This window comes from Rutidosis leptorrhynchoides, chromosome 2, assembly GCF_046630445.1.
Source record: "Rutidosis leptorrhynchoides isolate AG116_Rl617_1_P2 chromosome 2, CSIRO_AGI_Rlap_v1, whole genome shotgun sequence".
NCBI classification, from domain to species: domain Eukaryota; kingdom Viridiplantae; phylum Streptophyta; class Magnoliopsida; order Asterales; family Asteraceae; genus Rutidosis; species Rutidosis leptorrhynchoides.
This window is the reverse complement of record NC_092334.1, coordinates 297,689,399-297,696,392: the sequence shown is the minus strand read 5'-3', so window position 1 is coordinate 297,696,392 and position 6,994 is coordinate 297,689,399.

Sequence of the window (6,994 nt, the reverse complement as noted above, 5' to 3'; positions counted from 1 at the left end):
ATTATTCGTGTGTGTGCTTATATCGCGTTGAGTTTGTGTTTGTGTTTTTGTTTATGTATATCATCGAGAAAGATAGTCATTGTACTAATGAGTTGAGGCGGCGTGTGCGCATAATAATGACTAGCTACCATTGTTACGAGTGCAAATCGTGTGTAACAAGTGAGGTACGACGAGTGTTGAGCAAGATGGGTTGGTGTTGTGTGTAAGGTTTATTTTGCATTCGTTGTTTAATCGTTTTGCGTTCTTTAGAATGAAGATGAGAAGCGGGACTTCAAGTGGGAAGCAAGGTGATGATGATTTAACGACTAAGATTGGGGCTTCTTTGGAGAACTATTCCTCAATTTTTACCGGGAAGGTTAAAGAAGTCTTTCAAGGGGCGATTGAAGGACAAGTAACCGATCTTATTAAGGAAAATATGGGTACGATTGTTCAGGCGGAGTTTGAGAAGAGGTTTCCTAACCCGCAAGTTGAAGGCGGTAGAGAGGATATTCCTCTTGATCATAAGATTCGAGGCAATGTAGTCAGAAGGGAGTTTATTTACAAGAAATTTATGATGACTAAATCTCCTTTATATGTCGGGGATCCCGATCATTTGATAAGCACCGGTTGGATCTCGGACATCGAAGGGTGTTTCCATACGAGTGAATGCCCTCTTGACAAGAAAATGAGACTCGCTACTGATTTGTTGCTGGGTAATGCAAAGAATTGGTTGGACGATAAGATCGATATCGTTGGTGAGGAACCGTTTATAGGGCTATTGTGGGACGATTTTAAGAAGGAATTCTTCGAGGAGTTCCGGACGCAAGCCGATTTGACGAGGTTGCGTGATGAGTTGTGAAGTTTTCGACAAGGGTTTATGGACCTAAATGCTCTTAGGACTACCTTTTTGGCGAAGGCCCGATTTGTCCTGAATATACGAGAAACGATAGGCTATTGATGGAACATTTTCTTAATACCTTGAATGATGATTTGCGCGGGAAAATTAGCGGCAAGTGGAATCTTTTGCTAAACTATTTGTCGTGGCTAACGGTTTTGAATCGCATGCTCCTACGAGGGTTGATGATACTTCGGGTAAGAGAAGGGTTAAATAGTATGGCACTCCAAGCTAAGAGTGCAATTAAGATCACGGGTAGCGTGAGGAAAGGAGTGTCGAACACTAGTGCAATTAGATGTTTCAATTATGGTGTAAGGTGAAGCGACCCGTCCAAATCCACCTGGACGAAGTCTTCAACATATGGTCCCATTGCTAGGTACTGACCTCTATATGATACATTTTACAAACATTGCATTCCTTTAAAAGACAAACTCTTTTTAAAATATAACCTTTCAATACAAATGATATATGTTTCCCTTAATATGAATGACTAATTTGTCATAACAGTCTTTTTGAACTCAAACGAGTTGAATGCAACGTCTTTTGAAATATGCATGAACGACTCCAAGTAATATCTTTAAATTCAGCAAATGTACAGCGGAAGATTTCTTTAATACCTGAGAATAAACATGTTTAAAAGTGTCAACCAAAAGGTTGGTGAGTTCATAGGTTTATCATAAACAATAAAATTCAGTAATTTTGATAGACCACAAGATTTAAATATGCTTGGCACAAATGGGTCCGTATCCTATACCTACCTATAATATCCATGTGATTTTTTTTAAATACAGTACACCTATCTCGTGTACGAAACCATTATTCAAAATTTTTAATAACCGTGCACATAACCTGTGTATAAAAATCATTCTCTCTATATATAATCTTGCTTGGTAACCGACCTTAGCATATAAAGAACATATAGAATATCCCTAAAACATACAGGCATATAGCAATCAGTATGATAAATTGATAGTGCTCCAAATAAACATATATTTAGGCACAATATCCTTCCAATATGTAAAGTTTTTAGTTGCAATTGTTCTATTTTTATGTAATATTCGTTTAAATAAATAAGTGAGAAGACTAAAGACGCAAATGACGGTTTGATGACGCAAATGACCAAAAAGCTCAAAAGTATAAGATATAATTCAAGTAGTTCCATTTATTGATAAGAAACGTCTAAAAATTACAAGAGTACAAGTCGCGGAACGCAAAGTACAAGATATCTACGCGTACGAAAAGACGTTCGAAAATCCGGAACCGAGACATGAACTGAGCATCAATGCACGAGTCAACGGATCTAAAATTACAAGTCAACTATGCACAAGAATATAATATAATATATATAATTATATAAATTATATTATATATTAATTTAATCGAGCAGCCCACATTTTGCAAAAGAAAATATCCTGATCCAGCTTGCCATGCGATCGCATGGCCTGGTGGAGCAAATCCCATACGATCGAATGGCTTCAGAATCCTGGCAAAGTCTATAAATTCAGCATTTTTCGGACGAGTTTTACACACCTTTTCTTCTTTCTTTCTCTCTGTAAACATAATATATGTTTATAATTATAATATTAATTTTAATATTAAGTTAATAATAATTGGGTTATTATAAGGAATGTTTTACGGGTTTTAAAGTCGAAACTCTGTCCGTATAACGCTACGCGATTAGTCACCACTGTAAGCTATGTTCTTCCTTTTTAAATTAATGTCTCGTAACTAAGTTATTATTATGCTTATTTGAGCCGAAGTAATCGTGAAGTTAGACTAAATTTTAAGACGGGGTTATTGGATTTTGTACCATAATTAGGGTTTGGAAAAAAGACCGACACTTGTGGACATTGGACTATTGACTATTAATAGATGGGGGGTATTCTCTAATCGAATGACAACTCATTAGAATCTGTCGAACCTATCTTCAAATTAGTTAATCTAATAATTATTAAAATGGTTATGTATGTCCAATTTAGTGACGTTTATACGACATCTTTTACGATCATTTAATTAATTATTCGGGTTGGGTAATTGATTATTCATTCTGATCAAGTGGGTAAATTAATATTCATATCTCATTAAAACAGGGGTGGATTACATACAAGAATAATTGGTGTAATTGTTAATAAAGTATTAAAACCCTGGATTACACGCAGTCGATAACTTGGTGTAATCATTAAACAAAGTATTAAAACCTTGTTACAGTTCGAATCCATAATTAGTTGGAATATTTGACTTCGGGAATAAGGTTAATTTGACGAGAATTTTATAATTATGACCGATGGACTATTATGGACAAAAACCAGACAGGTATCAAATAAACCAGGACAAAGGACAATTAAACCGGGTATCAATTAATTACAATTAAAATTACGGAAGTTTAAATAAGCATAATACTTTTATTTCATATTTCATCGTACCTTTATTTACTATCATTTTAATTACTGCAATTTACTTTATCGTAATTTAAATTCTGTCATTTATATTATCGTCATTTATCTTTACGCTTTATATAAAATCGACAAACCGGTCATTAAACGGTATAACCCCCCTTTTATAATAATATTATTACTTATATATATATATATATATATATATATATATATATATATATATATATATATATATATATATATATATATATACACACATATATATATATATACAAATATAGTTGTTAAAAATATAGCGTTAAACTTAGCTATCTCCCTATGGAACGAACCGGACTTACCAAAAACTACACTACTCTACGATTAGGTACACTGCCTATAGTGTTGTAGCAAGGTTTAGGTATATCCCATAAATTAATAAATAAAACTTGTGTAATTTCGTCATATTTCGTAATAAACAATAATAGTATTTCGTATACACCGCCGCACACATCAAGTTTTTGGCGCCGCTGCTGGGGAACTTGCGAAACGCAATATTTTTACGCTATATTCTAAAAAAAATATTAGTTTTTAAGCTATTTTTGTAAAAATATAATTTTATATAAGTTTTAAAATACAAAAATAAAAAAAAAGTATATTTATCTATTTAAGTGTTTAAATTAAAAAGTTTATATTTTTTTAAAGTATAAACGTATTTTTAATAATATAATTTTAAATATAACCTATATATTAATTTTGTAAAACTAAATATATATATATATATATATATATATATATATATATATATATATATATATATATATATATATATATATATATATATATATATATATACATATATATATATAGTTCTCTTGCTACCAATTTCTTTCTTTGTAGGCTGACGATTTTGAATCCACATGAGAAAGAGGGGAAAAATGAAGGAAGATGGCATAAAATCGTCTATGTCAATTTATTATTCATTCAGGGCGCTCGGCAGGTGAAGTAGGCACGGGTATCAACGTCTAAGCCCACAGTAAACATATGATGAGCCCAAACGAATGGTCCGACATTCAATGCGGGGCGAAACATAGCTCTGAAGCAGGAAAGATTCTTTTCTTTTCTACACTACATTCTGGACGGAAAGGAGATGGTTGTTGACCCGGGACGGGAAGAGAAAGACTTTTTTCTACGGCGAGTGTAAAGACCCGTCCTAATCCATCCGGACGAAGTCCATAATGATTATAAACGATTCACAACAGTTGATTACATCGCGAGGTATTTGACCTCTATATGATACATTTTACAAATATTGCATTCGTTTTTGAAAAGACAATCTTTCATTACAACCAAAGTTGACGGCATGCATACCATTTTATAATATATCTAACTATAACTGATTTAATAATAATCTTGATGATCTCAACGACTCGAATGCAACGTCTTTTGAAATATGTCATGAATGACTCCAAGTAATATCTTTAAAATGAGCAATTACACAGCGGAAGATTTCTTTCGTACCTGAGAATAAACATGCCTTAAAGTGTCAACCAAAAGGTTGGTGAGTTCATTAGTTTAATATAAATAATCATTTCATAATTTTAATAGACCACAAGATTTCATATTTCCATTTCTCATAAACATACGTCCCATGCATAGAGACAAAAATATCATTCATATGGATTGAACACCTGGTAACCGACATTAACAATATGCATATAGAATATCCCCATCATTCCGGGATCCTCCTTCGGACATGATATAAATTTCGAAATACTAAAACACCCGGTACTTTGGATGGGGCTTGTTGGGCCCGATAGATCTATCTTTAGAGTTCGCGTCAATTAGGGTTTCTGTTCCCTAATTCTTAGATTACCAGACTATATTGGGTGATATTCGATTTGATAATCCAACCATAGAATGTAGTTTCGATCACTTGTGTCTATTTCGTAAAGCATTTATAAAAACAGCGCATGTATTCTCAGCCCAAAAATATATAATGCAAAAACAATTAAAAAGGGAATAATGAAACTCACCTAATGTATTTTGTAGTAAAAATACATATAACGATATTGGACAATTGTAGGGTTGACCTCGGATTCACGAACCTATATCATTTGTATAATTATTAATATATATAATCGCAATTGAACAAATTCATATATTATAACTTATGTTATATATTAGATATATTTAATTTTGTGTACACAAAATGATTAGTGTTTAGATAGTTTTATTAAGATATATTCAGTTAGTTTTATATTAAAAATACCTGATTTGTTATATATGAATATTCGCATATAATCCGTTAATATGATTAATAATAACACTAATTATGATAATATTAATAATGATAAAGATGATAATTTTATTAATAATGTTAATCTTAAATAAAATGATAAATTTAATTAATAATGATAATAATAATAATAATAATAATAATAATAATAATAATAATAATAATAATAATAATAATAATAATAATAATAATAATAATACGGAGTACCTAAATAAATAAATAAAAACACGCGGTTTCCTTTTCCCAAATCAGATCGAAGAGCAGAAGAAACACACACACAGATGATAACACGATTTTAGGGTTTCTTCTCTTCATCACAAATCAATCAATCTAACAACAATCGTTGGTGTTCCATAGGTCATGGATTTATCATCATCGCCGTTCCACCGTCATCATCATTCCTATTCATCATCGTTATCGAATAACACAGACAATCAAAGTAGTAAGTTGGTGTTCGATTTGTGGCTGTTCAAATTAGGAGGAATGATAAAACATCGCAGCGACTAGTAACAGTGATTTCATCATCATCAATTGATTATGTTTGGTCCAGTAATTGATCAATTAGGTAACTGATGTTCTTGTTATTTATCTACTTATTTAATTAAATAAAATTTTATATTTTTATCAACCATTTTCGTTCATTGAATTATATTAATTAATTCATCCAGGTTTATATGATGTAAATTATCTGTTTGATTCAATTGTGAATAACAGAAGTGAAAGAAAAAAAATATATAGAAACTTCAGAGAGCAGTAGAAGTACTCCTTTAGCAGTGACAGTTATAAATTAATTTATTTGGTGTGTTCTACTATGATTTAAACAGAAAGACAGGAATAAATCTAGCAGTTGAAGTAGTGAACTTGACAGAAGGCGGAGGGTTACCTATCGTAGCAGTAGCAGCAGCAGCAGCTTGTCAAGTGAGTATTTGGGTTAATTGAGTAATTTAGGAAATAATGAATTATAGTTGTTTTCAATAATAGGTAACAAGGTTGGGGTTATGTGATTGTAAAACGAAGGTGAGGTTGTTTGTTTTTGACAGGAACCAGGATAAACAACTATAGCAGTAACGTCTGTTGATAATGATTCGATGGATGTTCAACTTGATGACTGTCTAACTGCACCAGAAACAGGAGGATTCAACAATAGTTAGGTATGTGTGATGTTTGATAATAGTTTAATTGGTAGGGTTGTGGTGGTTTGATTGAGCTGATTATATATATATATATATATATATATATATCTGTATGCGTAATATATATATATTTATATATAGAGAGAGACTAATTAATTGGTGGTTTGTTTGTTGGAACAAAACATAAATGGTTTTGGTGGTTTCAAGGGGATCGTGGAAGCTGTCGAGTATTAATCGAAAGAAAAGGTAATATAGCAGCAGTCTTAGCAGAATTAATACATGCAGATGAGTGATGGCAAGTTGTGGGTTTGCAAGG